We start from the raw sequence: 24,317 nt of genomic DNA, 5'->3' as shown, positions 1-24,317 counted from the left end.
GGTGTAGTATACCTGACTAAAGTCTGCTTTTTAATCATTGTTTAATTACTTCTAGGAGTAGACTAAATAATTGCAGTATAATCACTCATTCTTCAGATAAGGATCCACTGCCCCAGGAATTCACATAACAATCACTAAAAATGAGTCAGAACCAACTGAGATGAATAGAATGAGCAATACAGCTAGAGGTTGCTGTAATCACCCATACTCTTTCAATTTCTCACCAGATACACAAGGGCATTAATTTTCACAACTGCTTAGAACAATTGCAAGACATCTCCCATGTGGGACAATCTCATGGACCTAGTCACACTCCTAATGGCCACTTACCTATCAGCTACAGTTAGATTTTTTTCTTTGCAGTTATGAGGCCAGGCAACCTTGCCAAAAACTTCATACAATATTGTTTTGTGTTTTCTTTTCTGTTAACTATATTGTCGTTGTCATATAACTTCCAACACTGATATTACATTTGATATATACATGGTAAGAATTTAAAAATCTCACAGATAGCTAGGTGGAGGTGGCACATGCCTTAAATCCCAGCACTTGGGTGGCAGAGGCAGGGGATCTCTGTGAGTTTGAGGCAAGCCTGGTCTACAGAGTGAGATTCAGGACAGGCACCTAAGCTACACAGAGAAACCCTGTGACAAAAAACAAAACAAAATATCTCACAGATGTCATCCTATGCTTTGGCAAAAAAAAATAGTTTATAACTCTCTTGACATGGCCATTGTGGATTTTTGTCAAAGGATGCTCTTGGTAGGTGACCAAACTTCTTTGCTATAGTATGCTGTAGCCAAAACCAAAAAGACCATGGGTTGTGCTTCCTGACTTGATCTCCATTTACTCATTTTAGTTTGCCACATCACACTGCTACTGAAGGTGACTCTGCACACATAACAGACACCAGAATTGCTAAACTCTTGCAAGGTGGGTCATCTATTGATAAAACCCACATTAAGAATCTTTTACTCTTGAACCAGAAATGTGTTAGGTTTTATGTTATTTAATGATAATTCTTGAGTTGCAACTTTTAATTTCACTGCTCACTTTACTGTGGTTCTTTAGTATTTTGTGGGCATTTTTAGACTATGTTCTTGAAAGATATCTGTCAAATATAGTACACATCAGATGATCTATTCAATAGAGGCTATACTAATACCATTAGGAAAATATGTTTTTCTCTTTTTGCAACTTGACAAAATAGTTTGCTACCAGTATTTGAAATGAAATAAATTGTGCAAATAGGATTAATTCATGCTAATTTTCTGTGTCACTCAGCTATCTATTGTAACTAAATAAGGTTTTCTTTAACTTTTGTGCATTTTATGCTCTTAGAATTTTGAGACTGAAAAAATAAAAGACATTCAATACATATGAATCTTTCATGAAAACATGTGACTGTGGTTATCTCACCAATTGCCTTTGCTTTGTTTCATGTTTTCTGTCTGTTTCATAGAGGCTTTTTCAACTCTTCTTAGGCTGCTTTTTAATTAGTTAGAGTTTCATATCCAGGAAGTATCTTTTTGGTTGCCTTGACAAATTGATAAAACTCGTTACAGTATTTGAAAAAAACTGATAGAAGCTTGCCTTTAATTTCATGAGCTTTGACCTCTACACTCCTGCACTTGATTATAAATTTAGAAATTTCTTTTTTGCATTATGCTTTAAACAGAGCTGTAAGAATATGCCAGTCACTACTGGGAGAACATGGTGTGACATTCTATATCGTATATTAGAGTCAACCAAACTTGGAGTGCAACTCATAAGAACATAAAAGTTGTCATGTAGAGCATGTTTAGTTTTATGAAAAAAGTTGTCTTTTTGCCAACCTAGCTAGCCAAACAATATTCCTAGTGTTTGCTGTAATATGTATATTGCTACTGTTCACATATAAAAACACTTGATTTTAAGAAATTGAAATTATCATTTATATATTATGATTGATTTTCAATAAAACCTGAGGCTTCTCCAAGAAGAGAAATTTCTGCCAAAAGCAGACAAGTTTAACTGTGTTTGGGTTTTCAGGTAAATGGCTTATTCTGTAGGTCCAAGATGTTCCAAAATCTGAGACAGTTGCTTAAATTCCCACTTTTTCAATGCTCATTTGACTTCATCTTTCTCAACATGTCCTGTTATGTTCATGTCTCTGAAATTCACTCTCATTTTCCACATCCCTCCTCATATACATACACATTTGTGTGTATATATGAAAATAATCATAGAGCAGAAAGGCATTCCAAATGTAAATACATATATCATAATAAATATACAAACATGGTTTTAAATAGATATCTCACATATTAAATTTCTCTGGGCATTTCTATTTGTTTCAGGTAGTTTATCTGGAAGAGGAACTTGACATATATTAATCAACTTAATATTTGTTAAAAAAAATAACAATATTTGTTAAAGCAGTTAAAAACTGTTAATGCAACAGTTATTATTATGAAAATTAACACTAAGCATTTATCATCATACCATACAATCAGAAAGACCGACACATATCTGTGTATTAACAACTAAGCATGATGAGAAAAGATATGTACATAAACCAAAGAAACATATATTTGATTTTTCACACAAAATGGCCAATTTTAGAATAAAATGAAATAAAGAGCATTAAGAAAAATGCTAGTAATTATTTTAGGTTATTCTCTGTCTCTGCTTTTCTTTTTCAGATAAACTTGTACTTTGAGAGAATGGCCAATTCCAACCTGGTAACTGAGTTCCTCCTAGAGATCTTTGCGGAGACTTGGGAGCTCAGGGTCCTACTCAGTGTGCTGTTCCTGCTGTTGTACCTGGGCAGCCTATTAGGAAACCTGACCATTGTCATTGCTACCACAGTTGACCAGACCCTGAACACACCCATGTACTTCTTCCTCAGAATTTGTCCATCTTAGACATGTGCTATGTTTCTGTCACGGTCCCCAATGCCTGTGTCAACTCTCTCACTGGCCACAGGAGTATTTCTGTGGCTGGGTGTGCAGCACAGGTCTTTTTGGTCTTCTTCTGTGCATGCGTAGAGGTTCTGTTTCTTACTGTCATGGCTCAGGACCGCTATGTGGCCATCTGTAAACCTCTCCTTTATCCTGTGATCATGAACCACCAATTCTGTGTTCAGATGACATTGGCTTCCCTACTTACCTCTCTTATCATTGCGGTTGTGAACACTATCAAAACCTTCCAGCTATCTTTTTGTCACTCCAACATGGTTCCCCAAATCTTCTGTGATATCCCCCCTTTGCTGAGGCTTTCTTGCTCAGATACCTTTAACAACAAGCTCTTAATTCTTCTGACACTCATTGTGGTTACTGGTAGCTGCTTGACCTTCATCTCCATATCATATGTTCACATATTATCCACTGTATTGAGGGTTCCTGTCAAAGGGGAGCGAGGGAAGGCATTTTCCACCTGTGTCCCTCACATTATTGTAGTGTCTGTGTTTTTTACTTCAGGTGCCTATGTGTACCTAAGAATTCCAGTAACTTCAGAGTTAGTGCAGCAGATTACTCTTTCTGTGTTTTATACTGTTTTCCCGCCATTCTTGAATCCTATCATCTATAGTCTTAGAAACAAACAGATAAAGGAGGCAGTGAGGAAAGTAACATTAAGATTTTTTTTCCTGAGTTGAATATAAAAAGAAATTGTATTGGTCAGGGGTTTGTAGAGGAAAACATACAAGCACACACACTCCCCAAAGAGGTTTTTTTTGGGCATTTTATTATAGTTTTTTTTTTTTACATAATCCATTCTGATTATAGTTACCCCTCCTTCTGCTTTTCCTTGTTCTTCTTCATCTGTCCTCCCATCTGGATCCACCACCTTTCTATCTCTCATTAGAAAGCAAACAGCCTTCAGAGGGTTAATAACATAATAAAGTATAACAAGATAAGACAAGAACTAGTGCATTAGAATAACACGAAATAAACAGATGGGAAAGAAGCCCAGGTAAAGGCAGATAAAACATGTAGATGGAGAGTCCCACTCATTCAAATACTGAAGAAGCCCATTAAAACACCAAGTTGTTAGCAATTTTATATATGCAAAAGATTTGTAGGTCAAAACATATATATATATATATATATAATGTATATAAAATGAAAATTAAAATCAATAAGATTGTAAAAAAAAGTAAACAAACAAACAAAATACCATGAAAAGAAATTATGAGTCAAGGAACCTCAAATGATGCCCTTGAGTTTTTTTCTGTTAGCCATCTAATGCTTGGTGTGTAGCCTACCCTTAAGAGTAGTTTGACTATCCAGTGAAACTCTCTTGGAGGAAACCAAAATTTTCCTTGAAAGCAGTTATCAATTAGAGACTTTTCCTGGGTTAGGTGTCAGGGCAGGTCTTAATTCTCATTTCAGCTCTTTATTTTTTGGACCCCATCTGGTGAGACCCATGTAGGCCCCTTGAATACTTCCTCAGTTTCTATGAAATCACACTGCATAAATCATGTTGAATTGGAGGATATTGTTTACTTTGTGACTTCCATCAACTCTGGCTCTTATACTGTTTCTGCTTTCTCTAGCAAAGGGCTCCCTGAGCCTAGAGGGGAAGCATTTGATGGAGACATCTTATTAAGGCTGACTGATCCAAGATATCTCACTCTGCATAATTTTTGGTTGTAGGTCTCTGTATTTGTCCCCATCTGCTACAGGAGGAAGCTTCTCTAATGATGGCTGAGCAAGGCAAGGATCTATGAGTATAGGGCATTTGCATTAGGCATTGTTTTTTGGCTAAGGTTTTTTAATTTAATTTATTTTTTAGAACAGTAGCATTTTATTTTATCCTAGATCTTGGGGATATCTAGTCTCAGGTCCTTGGTCATCCAGTCAGTGGTGGGTATTAATTCCAACTTGCAGCATGGACATTAAAACATATCAGACATTTTTTATTTACTCCCATAAACTATGTGTAACCATTGCACCAGCATGCAGGGAGGATACCATTGTAGATCATAATGTTCATGGGGGGATTGTTGTTTACATTTTTGCTTTGGTAGCATGGAAAGTACCTCCTTGTAACAAATAAACTAGAATATATGAGTTAAGACACTCTGAGGGAATCTGATTCAATTCTTCATGTTCAGTGAAAATGTGCAGGTTTGTCTTAAGCAATGATGTCTCCTGTAAGGTTTTGCACAGCAATCCATAGACTTGGTTATGGCCTGGGTTGTGTTGGGGATTCCAATGGGACCCCTGTGCGGAACAATTCAGTGTCACATAACCCAATACAGACACTGGGAGCTTCATTTAATGAAAATATATGGCCAATTCAGACTCTGTCTCTTCATTATTTGGTGACTTCCTTCATGTGTGTATTTATTTTGAGACTCTTCTACTGTATAAAATTTCTATAATATTGTTCCAAAGACTGTTATTTTTAGTTGTGTTTCCCAATAATTCTCCATCATTCCCCTTTTCTCTCCCCCACCCCATTTAATTTCCTTATTCCATTGACCCTTTCTTCCATAACTATTGTATTTCACTATTCAAATGAGATCTCTCCCAGCCTACTCCCTTACTCTATACCTAACTTCTGTGGTTCTTTGGTTGTCATTGAAATAAAGGCTAATATTCACATATAAGTGAATACATACCCTATTAGTATTTCTGGGTCATGGTTACCTCACTCAGGATACTTTTTTTAGTCGCATTTAGTTACCTATGGTGTTTCATATTTCACTTTATCTTATTTACTTATTATTTTTTCATACAATACATCTCAACCATAGCCTCTTCTCCCTTCTTCCTCCACTTCTTTTCTCCCTGAGATCAACTATTCCTCCAATTTCATTTAGAAAATAGCAGGTCTAGCAGTAATATCAACCAGAGTAGGCATAACAAGATGCAAGAAGGCTAGGCATATACCGTCATATCATGACTGGATGAGTTAACTCAGTAGGAAGAAAATGTCCCATGAGCTGGCAAAAGAGTTAGAAACTCCCCTACTACCATTGTTTGGAGTCATTTTTAATGGCTGACTAATATCCCATTGTGTAAATGTACCTCATTTTCTTTATCCATTCTTGAACTGAGGGATATCCAGGTTGTTTCAAATGTCTGACAATTATGAATAAAGCAGCAATGAGTATGGTTGACCAAGTGTCTCTATGGTAGGATGGAGCAACATTTCAGTGTATGTCCAAGAATGGTACTGGTGGACCTTGGGGTAGATTTATCCCCATCTTCCTGAGAACTGCCACACTGATTTTCAGAATGGCTATACACCTTCATTCACAACAGCAATAGATTTGATTTGTGTTTCCTTGATGACTAAGTATGTTGGACATGTCTCAAAATGTTTCTCAGCTATTTAAGTTTCCTCTTTTGAGAGTTCTCTGTTTGGAAATATACCTCACCTTTTACCTGGGTTATTTGTTTTATTGATCATTTAGTTCTTTATATATTTTGAATATTAGACTTCTATTGTATGTGGAGTTGTTAAAAATCTTTTTCCATTATGTAGAATGCAAATAAGACCTCCACAATGCAGAAGCTTCTCAGTTTCATGAGGTCCCAATTGTTAATTGTTGATCTTAGATCCTGTGATAATTGTGTTCTGTAAAGAAAGGCTTTTCTCATATCAATGAGTTCAAGATTATCCACTTTCTTTTCTATCAGGATCAGTTAATCCAATTTTATGTAGATGTCTTTGATCAATTTGTAGTTGATTTTTGTTCAGGGAGATAAGGATCTATTTTGATCATCAAGCTATAGGATTAGCACAATTATTCAAAGATGCTGTCATTTTTCCAGAGTCTATTTTTCTTTCTTAATCAAAACCAGATATCAATAGATATGTGGATTTTTTCCTGGATTTTCAATTTGATTTCATTGATCAATGTGTCTGTTTTATTCTGATACTTTTATTTTTTAACAGTACCTCTGTAGTACACTTTGAGGTCTTCAATGGTGATACCTCTAGCAGTTCTTTTATTATTCATGGTTAATTTTAGCTATCCTGTTATTGTTGTTTTTGTTTTTTTTGTGTGTGTGTGTTTCCATATTAAGCTATAAATTGTTCTTTCAAGATCTGTGAAAAATTATGTTGGACTTTTATTGCAGTATAGTCTTTTATAGTCTGTAGATTGCTTTTCTTAGGAGATCCATTTTACTGTTAAACCTACCACTCAGTGAGCATTTGAGATCTTTCTATCTTTTGATATCTTCATTACTTTCTTTCTTTCATCAATGTCTTAAAATTTTTTCATACAAGTTGTCTTAGTCAATACTCTCTTGCTGTGAAGAGACATTATGTCCATGGAAAATCTTATAAAAGGAAGCATTTAACTGAGGATTGCTTACAGTTTCAGAGACTTAGTTTATTATCATCATGGTGATAGCTTGGAAGCATGGAGGAAGACATAATTCCAGACAACTAAGTGAGAATACTACATTCAGATCTATAGACAGCAGGAAGAGAGAAACATGAGCCTGGTTTGGGCTTTGAAAACTTCATTGCCTATCCCCAGGGGCACACTTTCTCCAACATGGCCAAAGCTCCTAATGTCACACCCTGATGACTAAACATTCAAATACATTAGCCTATGGGGGCCATTCTTATTCAAAACACCACATAACTCTTTCACTTGCTTGTTTAGAGTTACCCTAGTATACATTACTTGAGGCTACTGTGGAAGATATTGTTTGCTTGGTTTCTTTCTCGGTCTGTTTACTGGTTGTAGGGGAAAACAACTGATTTTTGTGAGTTAATTTTGTAGCCAGCTACTTTGCCAAAGTGTTTACCAGTTATAGGAGTTTTCCAGTAGAATACTTAGCATCATTTATGTATACTATCATATCATTTGCAAAGTAATACTTTGACTTCTTCCTTTCCAATTCATACACACTTGATCTCCTTTGGTAGTCCTACTGATCTAGCTAAGGCTTCAAGCACTACGCTAAATAGGTATAGAGAAAGTGGATGACCTTGTCTTGTTCATGATTTAGAGCAAATTTGCATTAAATTTCACTTCATTTAATTTGTTGTTGGCTATGGACTTGTTATAAAGTGCCTTGAGTATGTTAAGGTATGTCCTTTGTATCACTAATCTCTCCAGGATTTCACCATGATGGAGAGCTAGATTCTTTCAAAGGCATTTTCTGCACTTAATGAGATGATCACGTTGCTTTTATATTAAAGTCTTTTTATATGATAGGTTATATTTAAGGTTATATTTATTAATTTACACATGTTGAATCATCTCTGTATCTGAGGGATGAAGCCAATTGGACCATGGTGGACAATCTTTCAGATATGTTATTAGATTTGGTTTGTAAGCATTTTATTGGGAATTCTTACATCTATGTTCACAAGGAAAATTGGTTTCTAATTTTATTTCTTTGTTGAATCTATGTGGTTTTGGTGTCAGGGTAAATGTGTCTTTGTTGAAAAAAATAGAAATGATCCTTCTTTTTCTATTTTATGACATAAAATGGTGAATATTGTCATTACCTCTTTGAAACTCTTGCAGAATTTTGCACTAAAACCATCTGACCCTAGGATAATTTTTCTTACTTTTTTTTTAATGCTATTTTCTTGTCTGATTCTATTTCACTAGAGATTTGTTTTAATTGGTATGTTTAAACTGCTTATCTGATATTGATCTCACTTTGGTAAGTTTCTTTTAGATTTTTCATTTTGCTGGTTTTTAAAGCATGTCCTTATAATTCTCTAGATTTCATCAGTGTTTATTATTATGTCTCCCTTTTCAATTCTAATTTTGCTAATTTGGATATTCTCTCTCTGCCTTTTTTGTAAATTTAGATGAGTGCCCATCAATCATTAACTTTCTCAAAAATAACTCTTGTGTCACTAATTCTTCATATTACTTTATTTCATTTTAAATTAATTGATTTCAACCTCAAGTTTGATTATTTTGTTTCATCTACTCCTTTTGTGTGTGACTGCTTCTGTTTGTTCTAGACCTTTAAGGTGTACTGTTAGTATGATAGCTCTCCAGGTTTGGTTTTGTTTTGTTTGCTTTGACAGGCACCTTTGATATGATCTTCCCTTTTAGAACTTCCTTGAATGGGAAAATCAAAAAAAAAAAACACAAAACATGGAGTCTGTTTGTTTTGGCCAACTACTACTGGGCCTGGAGCCTGCACTAGCATGTGGTTGATATACCCAGTTACACTCCATTGGAGAAAACTGATTTTCTCATTCCTAGCTGATATCAATTCAAATAGTTCCTTGGTTAGAGACAGAACTTTGTATCCACTTTCCCTTTTCCATTCTGGGATTTGTTTACATTGAACATGTGCAGATTTTTGCATACTTACATGATTTGACATTTTTGTCCTATCAGTTTTTTTGTTTGCTTTGATTTCTGGTTTGGGTTTTCATTTTTATTTTTGAGAGAGAAAGCATGCATGAAGTTCGATGGGTAAGAAGATGAGGAAGAGCTGGCAAGATAGATCTTGTCAGTATAGAGACCATTCCTTATAATTTCTATACATATCTAAAATTCTCTTTACTTATCTGATGGGAATGATTCAAAGTATCAATGCTGATGTAACTTTCCATTCTTTTTTGTCTCTGCTTGTTCAAAAAACAATGTGATTTCTTTCTTTGTTCAACCCTTACTTTAAATGTGACATTTATTAAAGGAAGTGTGACTTCACAAGGGTATCTGATGAACTACAAGGATAACTCAAAGGCAAATACAAGAGATATGAACTGCAAAATACAAAAGTGTAATTTATAAATATATATATATATATAATACAGCCATTTATGGTAAATTTTGTAAAAATAAATAAATGATTAACTAATGAATGAATAAATAAAGTAATGAAATGATAAACATAAAATTCAAGACTGACTATTTTTGACAAAAAAGATACAATTGTTGAGAAGTATTTAAAGTCCTTTCTTGATACAGTTACTGAGTACATTAATAATATGATTTACATGTTTAATTAATTTTTATTGACTGTAATTTGCTAGTGTAATAGATAAATGATCATGTTGTTAATGTTCAATTTTTTTTAGTTTTATAATAAATAAACATCTTCCTTAGTTCATAAGATTTCTTGATGATAAGGTTAGATGCTGTATAGATTTGATATTATCTGATATTTTTTTTTTATATTCTGTTCTTAGTTTTTCTTAATTGAACTTAAAATCAAAAAAAAAAAAAAAAGTATCATGCTGTAGATAGTCATAAAAAAAACTGATGCAGTCCAGGAGTGGTGGGGGGGTGGGCGGAGGGAGTTCTGGAAGGCTAGCACCTCAGCCCGCCAGACAAGCAGTTTTGGTGACAGCATGTAAGGATAGATTTATAAAAAAAAAAAAAAAAAAAAAAAAAAAAGCTGCACCATAAGTATAAGTGATATAAGCTAGTTTTGGTGGTCCACTGAGAATGCCCAGGCTGAGTTCCATAAACTGAAATATTAATAACATTAAAAGAAAACAGGTTGCTCTGTTCATAGAAGCTAGAGGAAAATTTTTTTTTTTTTTTTTTTTGATTTGAATTTATGTTACAGGTTTGTTTTTTTTATGATTTTTTTTGTTCTAGATGTTTGACTTATTGTTAATTTTTGTATAATTATCTTATATATGTTCATGGTAAAAATAAGAATTAAATGTTATGTCTGTATGTTTTGCTCTATTCCACTGTTCAACTTAGTTTTAATACTTAATTGAACTTAAAATTTCAGAAATACATTTTGTAATTATAAGAGAATTTTCTTTTTTTTTTTTTTTAATTTAATAAAGAAAATTTATATTTTTTATCCACTTTTCTTTTTATTGATCCATGAGGAAGAGTAAAAGGAATATATGTGTATGTACACATACATACAGATATTACACATAATCTCAAACATTTACTTTGCTGTATAGGTCCTCCCAATAATATCATCCCTACTCAAAGTGGATTCTCTGAAGTACCCTTAGGCTACTTCTCTCAAAGTCTCTGCTGCAGCTTGCACTGTGAAGACTGAAATAGAAATCTGTCTTTTGTCTTCTCTCTAGGCCTTGGAAGGGTCCACTTTGCTATCAATATCAAAAAGAGCATCATAAATCCCTGGGAATGACTCTCCTGCATACTTGTTGTGGCTGCTTATAGTGTAGATGATATGCCTGTTGATAAAACAGATTTTTTCGTCAATTGGTTACAGAAAAAAATATACAAGAGGATGAAGGGGCACTATGCTAGAACTGGACACTTCTGCTTTATGACTTGAATAATTCACTTGTTACCTGAATTTAAAATACAATAATATCAAGGCACATTAGTACACAAAATTTTTACTTTTAATGGATGACTCAAAGTGGTTCAGAACTATAAAAATAACAGGAAGGAAAGCTAATATGAAATTTGCTTAGTATATAAAAAGGTGATTTGCAACTTTTTTATAAATACTAAAAACAAACCATATAATTGATATTAGTGTCCTCAGAGAAAAAAAGTGGTCAGACAAGAAAAGTCATAAAATAATTAGTCTCCATGTACATTGCCAGTAAGTGATGATGTTTACATTATATTCCCTGCTGAGACATAGCTCTCTTGTGATCACTGAAGTCATGCTTATAGTCATCCTACTGAATACTGCTGTCAATATTTTCAGTATTTGGATGAGATGGTCCTTGAAAAGGACCATCCCTTTACAAGGGTTAGCTTAAAGCAGGACAAATACTTATGGATCAGTTTTTAGTCTTATGTTTGGCCTAGGTAGGTAACTATTATTGAGGGGGTCAAAGGACTTCAGCACTGCCTCTGGAAGAACGTGAGTTTGATAATAAAGTCTTACACCAAACAACTTAGTCCATAATCTTTTTAATTCATCCTCATTCCAGTTCTTGGAGCATAGCAGAGTGAAGCCAGATCCTTTATATTCTTTATTAGAATTAAACACAAAGTCTCCTGGCCCAGGTTCTAGTAGACCCTGTACTCCACGGAAACTGGAGTCTCTACATTTATTTCAACATTGTAGTCTTCCTAACTCATACCATATGGCTAACTTCTTACTATATTTTAGGACTTCATGTGCAAACTCTCCCACAGTCCACCCACAAAGGACTTCCATGTGCTTCAATGAGATTATCATGACAATGATACTCTCTCAACACAAGTTTCCTGTATTACTCACTTTCTCCTTGTTGTGACAAAATACATTCCAAAATCAACATAAGGAAGGATATATTTTGTCTAACAATTTAAGGATACAGTTTACTGATGGAGGAGATATGGCAGTAGAAGTGTGGGGCAATTGAGCATATTGAATCCACACTCAGGCAGCAGAGAGAAGAACGCTGGTGATCCAGTTACAGTCCCCATTCATTCCATCCAGACCCTGGGTCATGTCATAGTGCCACCTACACTAAGTATGTGTACTCCCAAATTGGTTAAACATTTCTGAAAACAACCTTACACTGAGAGATTTGTCTCTTAGATGATTCTAAACCTCATCAAATTAACTATAAGATCTACCATCACAGTCTCTAACAATTCAAAATGATTCTGAGAAAAAAACTTAATTTCAAGCCATACTTCAGATCCTCAGTACCAAAAAAGCATATGACATAAAACAACATGTAAATAAATGGAATGGAAGAGATAACACAGAAATAAACCCTTCCATTTATAAAAATGTCAAAAATATTCATTGAGAAAAGAGCTTCTTCAATAAATTGTGGTGATATATTTTGTTCCCCAATATATTGAGCACCCTATTAAAGCTTATCTGAGGATTGGAGGAAACAGCCAGCCATTATTAAACACAGAAGTCAGGCAATGGTAGTACAAGCCTTTAATACTAGCATTAGGGAGGCAGAGATTCATCCAAATCTCTGTGAGTTCAAGGCCACACTAGGAACAGAACCAGGCATTGTGGCACACATCTTAAATTCCAAAACCATTAACCATAAATGTCTGGAGGTCTGTACAGACAGGAATTGACAGACCTGGGCAGGAAGAGGAAGTGATGTAGCTGCGTAGAGAGAGGAACTGAGATGGCAGAACAAGAAGGCATATAGGCATGGATATACAGGGATTAGGTCTTTTTGGAGGCTGAGGGCTGCTAAGGTGAGGTTGGCTGTGGTTTGTCCTCTTCCTCTAATCTCTCAGTTTTAACCCCAATATCTGGCACTGTTTTTTTTTATTAATAAGACCATTTAACAACTCATCTTACAATAAATGGTGCTGGGTAAACTGGATAAAAAATAAAATTGCATCTGTGTCCCTCACTCTGTACAACAATCATTTCATAACAGATCAAAGACCAAAATCTAAGACCTGAAACTCTGATAATGCTATAGAAAAATATCAGGGAAACCTTTCAAACTATAGATTTAGGTATAGACAAGGACTTTGGAAATGATCTCCAATTGCTAATAAATAATTCTAAGAATTGACAAGTGAGACTTAGTGAAGTATTGATGGTCCTTTGCAGCAAAGAAGATAGCCAAGTGTAGAAAATGCCAATGAATCTGGAGAAATTTTTGGTAGTTAAATATCTGACAGTAGATTGATATCTAGAATATATAAAGAACACACATATTAAACACCCAAACCCCAACCTACCCAGTCAATAAATGGGCAAATGAAATAAACACACCGTTCTCAAAGAATGAAGCACAAATATCCAATTAAGATTTAAGAAACTGTTCAACATACTAATTATCAGATAGATTTAAATTAAAACCAACTTGAGATTCTATCTCTCCCCAATAAATAACAAACAAGGACAAAAGCTGGTGAGGATGTAGGGAGAGGCAGACACTTAAACAGCAATGTTTAGAGTGCACTCAGCCCAATTACTATAGAGATAAATATGAAGATACTAAAGAAAACTACAAATAGCACTACCATATGACTCAACTACTTCACTTCTGGGTGTATGCCTGAAGGACTCTCTACTCATGGCAGAGATAAATGTATACCTGTGCTTATTGTAGCCCTATTCATTACAGAAGCATCATGGTACCAGCCTACATAGCTGTCAGAAGAGTAATAGAGGAGAAAGTGTGACAGTGGTACAATGGAATGTTATATAGCCACCAAGAGAAATGGAACTATTCTGTTTGATAGAAAATTGACACAACTAGAGATCATTGTTTTAAACAAAATAAGATATACACAAAAAGACAAGTAATATTTTCTCTAATTAATGGTCCTAACCTCCCATAAAGACATATGAAAATACAGAAGGGCCACTGGAAAAATGAAGGAAGTCAGTGAGAGAGAGACAAGCAGACATGGTACTTAGAGCAGTGATGAGACTGAGATGAAGGACAAGGAACATGATACAATTGAAAGAAGTGATTTTTGTACAGGCTCATACTATGTACAGTGGAGTTGCCTCACTAAAAACATTTTGAATAATAAATATACTATGATACTTTGCAAAATTTTGTAAAATGATATTAGAGTATAGAATCATTTGTTCCCTCACCTCTAGAAAGGCCTGCCTGGTAAACCTAAAGGATCAATGAATGCACGTTCCAGATACATTAAATGCTGGTCATTCATAACTCTCAGTTATATAAGGTAAAATGGAAAATAATAGAATTATACCTTCATGAAGATATAAACATTGCCTGGCAAACTACAATTTCACAGCAAATAAAACATCACTGGTGAATTTCAAATCACTGTAACACTCAAATTAAGAATGTCAGTATCATTATACAGACTGAACAGGTGATCCTTTTGTTTTTAGAAATCTGTAACAACAATTAGTGAAAACTAAGGTCATGAATCTCAAGAAGAGCAAGGAGGGGTATAGAAGCTTTGTAGTAAGGAAAGTGATGGTAGAAATGAAGTAAATGTAATACTATCTCAAAACTAAAAATTAAAAAAGAATATCATCATGCATTATCATCATATTTCATAAATCATATATTATTCAACTAAAATATGAACTATGAAATAGTAAAATGCTGGTGAGAAAACATGATACCAACTTTAATACATACAGAAATGAGAATTAATAATCCTGGGCTTGTAATTACTGTCAAGATTGATTTTCACCTTAGAGATCCTAACTATCTACTCATAGGGTTAACATAAACTTTAAAATGTGAAAATCATATTAATATCTATTAAGTTTACGCAAATCACAACTATTGAACAAATGACATGATATAATATTCTTATTAATAAAGATAAATTTGTTAAATATATTATCTGTACTTTATCTTTTTATCAATACCCAAATTCCATGTAGCAAACACACAGAGTTCAAAGTTCCAATAGGTTGAGGTGGGATGTTGTAATTGTAAATAAAAGGGAGATTGTAATTCTAAATAATATTGGATCAAAGCAATTAGAAACCTATCAATCTTCAAATAGCTCAATGATGAATAAATGAACTGAGTATTCTAATTATGTCATGATTAATTAGTGAATATTATTTTAATAAATAGTTGTTTTATCCATTAGTTTATCTAGATCTTCCCTTGTATTGCTTTTAATAATAATGACAGGTAATAATCCCTAACTCTCATGAATACTTTTATAGCTAATTTTTAAATTTAGAGCAATCCTACATGTTATACATGATTATATCTCTACTTAATAAACTAAGGATCAATTTTCCAAAGTTCACAGTTTTACAAGGAAACAATGTCAACATTTTAACATTGATCAAATTCTGCCTATGTTTTTTGTTTTAAAAAGAATTAATTTGGGAGTGGGGAAATAAAAAATATAATTAATCTGTATGAAATTGCATCATGTGAACTTGGAAACCACTATCCCGACCACACACACACACACACACACACACACACACACACACACACACACACAGGAGAACATGTACAGCTATGAGCTTAGCTTAAGCTCTGTGGGTCACAGCAGTGTTATTTTCCTGCTTTTTGTATCTTGAAAGCATAGTGCAGGAAGCTGGAGGAAGTTTTCAGGGGTCTTCTCTATACACTTCCTTGCAACTTCCTATTAACTTCATAATCATCATGAAATAAGGGTTTTGGGTTTGTTTTTTGTTTTGTTTCCATTTTTTTTTGTTTATTTTTGTGGAGTTTTTTTTCCTCATTGACCTTTATTTTGAGGGGAGGGGAGAGGGAATGGAGGAAAGAGAAAGGAGTAAGAGAAGAGGGGCAGTGCACACCCCATGGGAATAGAGAGGAGAGAGGGAGGGAGATTGTTTTTGTTTTTTTTTAATTCATAGCATTTGTTTCTTCAGAAGTAACAGTCACAGGAATGGTACAGAGGTCTAAAGGTAACTTGTGAGAAGGGCCCTCTGCTTCCTTTGTGAAGGTACTGAGGATCAAACCCAGGTTGTCTGGCGTGGAGTCTTTACCCATGGGGCCATCTCACAAGAATAAAGGTTTGTTTGTTTGTTTGTTTTCTTTTGCTTTGTTTAGAACTTATCTTCCTCCAAAATTTGTTCCTCTTTCCAAATTCCCAATTTCACAGCCTCGGATGTGGAAGACACAGAGACATCAGGCCTTTCCCTGTTCCTCACTCTCCTGATGGCTAATATCATCACCTTGGCAGGATCTAGAGACAAACCTCTGGGAATATCTGTGAGGACGTTTCTAAAGTGAGTTAATGGGGATGAGAAGATCCACTGTAAATGTAGTTGGCACCAATCCAGGGCTGGAATCTTGTACATAAAAAGTAGACACAGAGCTAAGCAGCAGCATTCATATCTCTCTGCTTCCTGACTGTGGATACAATGTGACCCTTTGCTCTATTTCATATGCCATGCCTTCCCCACGAGGATGGGGTCCAAACTCCACACACCATGATCCAAAATTAATCTTTCTTTCATTAAAAAAAATAATCCAATTTGTTCAGCATTTCTATAATAACCTCACAATATTTACTACTCTTGATCAACTGATTTTTTTTTTACTGGAGATAGAAAAATGGTCTGTGTGTAGATATAATGACTACAAATGCAGGTATAAAGAAGTTTTCTCTAATATCAAAGCAATCCAGTTGGAATATGATGCACAGAGTGGAAAAAATGAAATCAAAATCTGTTTGAGTCAATTCTAAAGTAGGCATATTGAACCTCGTAGGCTGGTAGCAGAGAAGCAGGGAGATCCACTTCCAATTCATGTCAGAAACAAAATCTCTGAGTGATACATAACTCTGAAATAGATGCATTAGAGTGAAGGCAAAAAAAAAACATAAAAGAATTTACAAATATATTAAGCTAAAAAATGTAAACTAGTATTACTTTAATTATATAATGTGTATATATATACATACACACACACACATATGTGTGTGTGTGTATGACATATTTGCTTTTGTCTAGGTTTTGAAGTCTCTTGTTAAACTTAGATGCAATCTCTGTAAAATTATTTACTGCAGAAAATGATAAATCTGAATGGAAATTTAAATTATCAAAAGCTTTAAGAACATTTTTTTCTTTTTTCCTTTTTTGGTTTTGCAAGACAGGATATCTCTGTGTAGCCCTGGCTGTTCTGGAACTCACTCTGTAAACCAAGCGGGTCTAGAACTCAGAGCTCACCCTTCCTCTGCCTCCTGAGTGCTGGGATCAAAGGCATGTGCCTCCACTGCCCAGTAAGAACACAATTTCTAAAGCAGATAAGTTGACAATGCCTGCACTCTCAGCACTTAGGAACCTCATCCAATGCAAGGTATGAATATCTTATTTCAATAAAAGAAACAAACCCCCATAGTTTCCAATACTTTCTGTACAGTTAAAGATGTGAGAAAAGCATAGGAAAAGATTTTTTTTAAATATTATGAGGTATTATATATTCTGGAGCACCTAGGTAATTAAAAGCATACCTTAGGACAAAAAGAATATCTGACTTGGTATAATAAAAATAACAATGTGTGGTGGTATTCTAATTGTACTGAAATGTGATTTTAATTGTATGTTAATAAATAAAGTTGCCCGGGGGTCAGAGCTATTAGAGCATAGACAGAGTGTGCGGTGTGCACATGCTTTAACCCATAGATCTCTGTGTTCAGGATACAGCCAGCATTGGAGACATATGCCTTTAAGACTTGGGGGGCTGTACATACAGACAGTGACGAGGCAGTCACGTGTTTAGCTTTACAACCAATGAGAAGGCAGAATGACTGTGAAACGACTTACACACGAGGAAATAGCTCTCTTTCAGGAAGCTAGGACCACTGCAGGAGGAAGGGTGAGATTTTAGCTCTGAGTTCTGATCTCTTGGCTTTCTATTTTACATTGGTTCTGTGTTTCTTATTTAATAAGACAGTTGGTTACATCTACAAATGTGAAATAAATCATTAGAAACACAAGAGTGATTTTGAAAGATAAATTGCAACACAGCAAATGATACCATGTATGCCTTCATCTATTATGGATGTTCACTGAAATATTGTAGATATTTTCATAATGCTTTTTAAGAGCTACAACATAATCTTGACAGAAAAGGGAAACATAGAACTGGCCAGTTCAAACACCACCCCTCCTTGAACCTGGGACACAATGAAATGATATTTAAATGTTGGATATTAAATTTTTCTGCTATCTTATATGCTTCAAAAACACTATGATAGAATGGATAGCTTCTGGCTTTGTTTATTTTCTAGAGGAAAAAAAATCAAAATATATCTCTTGTAAGATAGCTCACCACAAGACCAATAACATGGCATTTACAGTGAATATTATTAAATTTGTTTGAGTGCTTAGAGACAGAGATCATGTAAACTTAGTAACTTAAAAGTTAGTTAAGTACTACTCTCAACATGTACAAATGAAAACACATGTTCACATGCAAAGCAAAAGAGTGAAAATATTCTTTGGAAAACACTCAAGAGCACTGTCAGCAATATTCGAGGTGTGGAAATATGTTGAGAGTCCAAAGAAAAGACTGCACAGTGCTGCATTAGAAAGAAATGATTTAAGAAGAGAATTGGGGAATTATTAGAGACAAATAAATCAACATCAGAGAGTAGAATATAGGAGACTATGCCAAATCATTTATCATGAGAATACCACAGAGAAAGGTTTGAGAAGCAGCATGCTAAATAATGGAGGAATTCAGCAGTGAGGACCCCAGTAATGGACCTGGAGTTTTACTAGAGAGAAGTGATGCTCAAACAGGCACAAGTAAAACTGCGTATGTGAAAACTCAGGACTTTACACAGTGAACTGCTGACTAATGTCTTCTGATCTTTTCTCAATATGTTCCTTTGTTATTGATATAAAGAATGTTTTGTTTGGTTTTATGCTGAAGAGGCAGAGACTGGGACATTATTAATGATGAATGAGTTTCATTCTGACTGCAAATTCATTACCTAGGATGTTTGGTAAACACCTGAATTTTAGTTGTTTTAGTTTCTTATATGTCAAATGTATCTGTTCTCATGAAAACCCCCATATAAGCCTACATAACTTGACTGGGTACAAATAACTTGTTCAAAAGACAAGACCTACTATCTTTCACTGCTGCCTGAATATTACTTTAGGCTTTAGGATTGGAGAATAATTGGAATTCAGATTTGAGTCCAATCTATTTCCCCTGTGAGTATATCCTTGTTTGCAATTCTCTTTAGTAAACTCTCATATTTTAATAATTGCACTGACAAGTTTTATGCCAATTTGACACAAGCTAGAGTCTTCAGAGAATAGAGAACCTGAGTTGAAAAGTGGCTTCATAAGTTCAGGCTGTAGACAAGCCTGTAGGGCATTTTATTAATTAGTGATTGAAGAGGAAGGGCTCAAACTGCTGTAGGCAGTGCTATCTTTGGGCTTTAAGAAAGCAGGCTGAGCCAATAAGCAGCATTCCTCTATGGCCTCTGGCTGGCTGTAGGTTCCTGCCCTGATTTCCTTTGATAATAAACTATGATGTATAACTCTGAGCCGAATAAACCCTTTCTTTCCCAAGTTCCTTTGGCAATGGCATTTCATTACAGGAATGATAGTCCTAACTAGACAATAACTATGACATTTTTGTTTACTAACATAAATCTGAAAATTAAAAAGTATACATGTAAGGTAGTATATAAAAATACTGAAGTAAGGATCAGAAAAAAATTAAAGGATGAAAGAATTTCAACTGCAGAACAGAAATCAGGGGTGGTTTGAACATGAGAATGAAAAATCACTAGCTATAAACTTTCATATTACTTGAGATTTTATAAAATATAACCACTTACAACTTAAAACAAAAAATAATTAATCACAACAATTAAAGAATAGAAAATAGCTAAATTTTTGTTGTTATGCCAATTTTGTTCAGTGATTTGTTGTTTATTTGATTATCTGAGCTATAATAAAAGTCAAAAATCCAGATATAGTCAGATTTGAATGACTTGGATTAATTTTGAGTGAAAATGAGAGAAGATGAGTTAAAGATAATTCACACTAACTTAAATGAGGAATTGAATACTGAGTCACCAAATAAATTAAACAGAATGCATTTAAGCCAGTGGTTCTCAACCTTCCTAATGCTGTGACCCTTTGACACATGTTACGATGAACTCAACCATAAAATTATTTTCTTTTCTAATTTATAACTGTTATTTTGTTACTGCTATGGATTGTAATGCAAATACAACACCCATGAAAGGGCCACTCCACCAATAAAGGTGTTGTGACTCTAATTTAAGGGGAAATATGGAAATTCAAGTCTGCAGAAAACAGTGTGAGTACCAACCGGAATGTGAATTCAAATTCCATAACTACAAAGGCAGGACAATCAACCAATAAGACATCTCTACTTGGCTTCCCAATCCTTCACTTCCTCTAATGCTTGAGGGATAGAATGGATGGGTTGTTGATGTACCTGGACCTATCAATGAACTTGTGTGGAGAACTCTTTTCTCTCTAGCTGTCATAAAAAGATTTGCTTTCAAAGACTTCATTGGGCTTTGCAGCTTCACATGCAAAAAAAAAAAAAGAAGAAGAAGAAAATACTTACAGATGCAATGCTTAAACTTACATATTTATTAATGAGAAACTGAAGAGTTAAACTACATTATAGCAAAACAAGAGATGAGATCTCTACATTTGAAGTTGCTGTAAATTACAGGGATGCTGGGTTGTGCACTGTGAGAATGCAGTCCTAGTATGCTAGAGGCTTTGAGTTTAATGAACAGCATAGGGATTTAAGAATTATACTAAGAAATTTCTGAAGGAAAATTGTCTGTGAATATTTAGGTACAAATGAGAAGATGCGGGGTGCATTGAAAAGAATTCATCACTTTTTTGCCAAGTCATTTTCTGAAAGGAAAAATCATAGGTCTGTTTTCCAAGATTGAAGAAAACGTTCAAAATCATATACTTCTCCTACTCATTAAAAAAAAAAACCTAATAGAGTAACGCTACTAAAGGAATATTCCTGTTAATATTGCTTCTTGACAGTAGGGTTTCCAAAGTCCTACATGATAAATAATGAAGTCATTAAATAAATTAACCAAATACAATATAATTAATAGTTAGGTTTTTAATTGCTTGCTTGTTGTAATTGTGCTAAACACTGTGCTTGCAACTCATTTTCTGGCTTTATAGGTGAATACCTTATGGAGTAAAATGTGATCTATTATTGAATTTTAGAATTAGAATAATAAGGTTGTAATAAAAACATTTAATAAGCTAAACATAACTGAGTTTCCATAGTTATTTAGGTTCAGTGGAAGAATTTATACAATGCTTTATTTCATATTAGTTAAGTATATTAGTTATCAACAAGGTCAGTTCAAAAAATTATAAAACACCTACATTATTTAAAAGTATTTATACAGAAATATAGAGGTCAATGTACTATATACTGCAACAAATGTATCTGTAAATAATTATATGCACACAAACCATTTCTCTAGCATGGAAAGAAACTCAAAATATAACTAGAATTGTTACCTATAAAATAGGAATAAAATAAGAAAATTTTTTCACTCATTTGTAAATCCACTTTTTATTTTAAAAAACATACATGTAAAGGAAGAATACTATACTATTAAAATTATCAGTATGTGAAACAAACATTTTTTAAATTTTTTATGATTCTTTGTGGATTTCACATCATGCATTCCAATCACATTTATCTCCCCATTCCTTCATATCTGCACTCTGTGCTTGCAACCTCTCTCCAAAAATTAAAAAAAAAATTAAAAGAAAAGCAAAAACAAACAAAACAAAACAAAACAAAAGGTCTGAGCTTAGAAGCTGCCATGTTACACAGTGAGTACACTTTAATATACAGCTTACATCTTGTTAAGTGTTCATTTGAATGAGTCATCAGTTTGGTTTGAAGTCTCTGGCATCTGTTACACCATTGAGCGATACTATCCCTTTCTGGGAGTCCTCTTGGATATGGTAATGGTTGAGGGAGAGCAAGGACCACTTTTCTTTATCCATGCTACCACATGGCAGATGAGGGGGTGCAGGATCAGTTTTCTGCTCTCACCTGCATCACCTCCAGCAGGGTCAGGTCTGCTGTGCTACCTGGAGGAGGTGCAAGGTCACTTCTCCAAGTGCTGCAGCTAGTGAGGAACAAGGCTATCTCTCCCTCTCTCATGACATTAGGGCTAGCTCTCCCACCTGCCACAGGCAGCAAGAGGTGAGGGATGGTGGAGTGCATCTCACCCACACCCTCTACACCTTATAGCAGATGAAGGTTGGGGCCATTTCTCCTACATATGTTAGTGGTTCCTGATAACCTGTGTTGGCATGAACAGAGTCACCTCTGTGGTGCTGCCCAGGCCAGATGTAAAGTCTGCTCTCACAAGTGCAAACAAATCTTTGAAAATAATCTCCCCAAACAAAGCAAGCAAAACCTTTCAAGCATCATATATTTAGCCCTGGTCCAACAGTATTTCTGCAGCAGTAGCAGGAGGTCACTAATTCAGTTGAACAAAGTCAACTGCCAAGATTCTTTATCATTTGCCTTAAGTACTAAGAAATAAGATTGTTTAGAAACACTAGGTTGGAGGCATTTAAATTTTATGTGCTGCATAGTAACAGAAAAAAATTTCATTTAAATGACGATGATCTTTTAAATAACTAGATAAAAAATTTCTAATGAAAATATTTCTTTACTTCTAGAAGAGATCATGTTTCATGATTGAATCCCATGTTTTGAATACAAAGATTAGTGGTTTTGTGATTCCTATGTGAAGAAATTGTGATTTTCTTAGAAATATATTTGAATCGGTAAATACATCAAATGATCAGGTTTTCTGGGTTCTGTTTGGTTTTTGCAGTACATTCTGGGTTGGTCTCAAAAGTGTTTCATGTAGCTGGAATGATGGTACACTCCAGTAATTCCAACACTCTGGAAGATAAGACAGGGAGACATGGGACTCAAGTCGAGATAGATCTGGACTACTTGTCAAGACCTTTTTTTTTTTTTCTTTTCTTCAGAAGAAAGAGTTTATTACAGTTACTAGGGCTTACAGTTTCAAAGGGCAAGACCATGACCACCATGTTGGAGACCCTTTCACATAGAAGTATTGGTGCTGCCTCCCAATCAGCTTCAGTATCTATTGCTGCAAAGAGGGCTAGGAGGAATGTCAGACAATCTTGATGATGCTACAGATTGAAGTTCAAGGCAAAACATAAAATAGTATTAACAAGGCATCACCTAGTCTTTTTTCCAGAAATGACTCTGTATTTTTACTGAAGTGTGGTGGTTTTGTGTTCCCCAAAATATTGTGCACCCTAATAAACTTATCTGGGGTCAGAGAACAGAACAGCCACTAGATATAGAGGTTAGAAAATAGTGGTGCACAAGCCTTTAATCCTATCACTTGGGAGGCAGAGATCCATCTGGATCTCTGTGAGTTTAAAGCCACACTGGAAACAGCCAGGCATGGTGACTCATGCTTTTAATCCCAAGAAGTGAGCCTTTAATCCCAGGAAGTGAGGGCAGAAAGCAGAAAGGTATATAAGGCATGAAAACCAGGAACTAGGCTGGTTAAGCTTTTAGGTTTTTGAGCAGCACAGTTCAGCTGAGAGGTATCAAGTCTGAGGAAACATGATCAGCTGAGGAACTGGCAAGGTGAGGTGGCTGTGGCTTGTTCTGTTTCTCTGATCATTCAGTGTTCACCCCAATACCTGGCCCTGGGTTTGTTTTTATTAATAAGAACTTTTAAGATTCCTGCTACACTGAAGACATTTAGTTCTCCCTACATCCTGAGTTAACTGATTTTACCATACGAGGGCACATAAAACATTTCTAGAGTAAAGGGAATAAACTGCAGTTCCAACAACTCAGTGACTACTTCATAAGGTCTGCTTCCTCATTTTCGAACCTGGAATGGTTAGCAGAATGCAGATTAAATGCTGCCTTGCAGAGTTTAGGGAGATGGGAAGTAGTACATGGAAAAAGAGTTGGTTAACTGTGAATTCTTAGGCAAGTGTATAATTGTTATA

At 34.8% G+C, this 24,317-nt stretch overlaps 2 pseudogenes; one reads left to right on the top strand and one right to left on the bottom strand.

The window, feature by feature from the left end:
• Positions 1-2,705: 2,705 nt before the first annotated feature.
• Positions 2,706-7,531, top strand: LOC114687767 (annotated as a pseudogene).
• Positions 7,532-10,910: 3,379 nt separating this feature from the next.
• Positions 10,911-22,461, bottom strand: LOC114687766 (annotated as a pseudogene).
• Positions 22,462-24,317: the final 1,856 nt, after the last annotated feature.

The sequence above is a fragment of the Peromyscus leucopus genome, unplaced genomic scaffold, assembly GCF_004664715.2.
Source record: "Peromyscus leucopus breed LL Stock unplaced genomic scaffold, UCI_PerLeu_2.1 scaffold_1275, whole genome shotgun sequence".
Classification (NCBI taxonomy): Eukaryota; Metazoa; Chordata; class Mammalia; order Rodentia; family Cricetidae; genus Peromyscus; species Peromyscus leucopus.
This window is presented reverse-complemented; position numbering and strand designations above follow the sequence as displayed.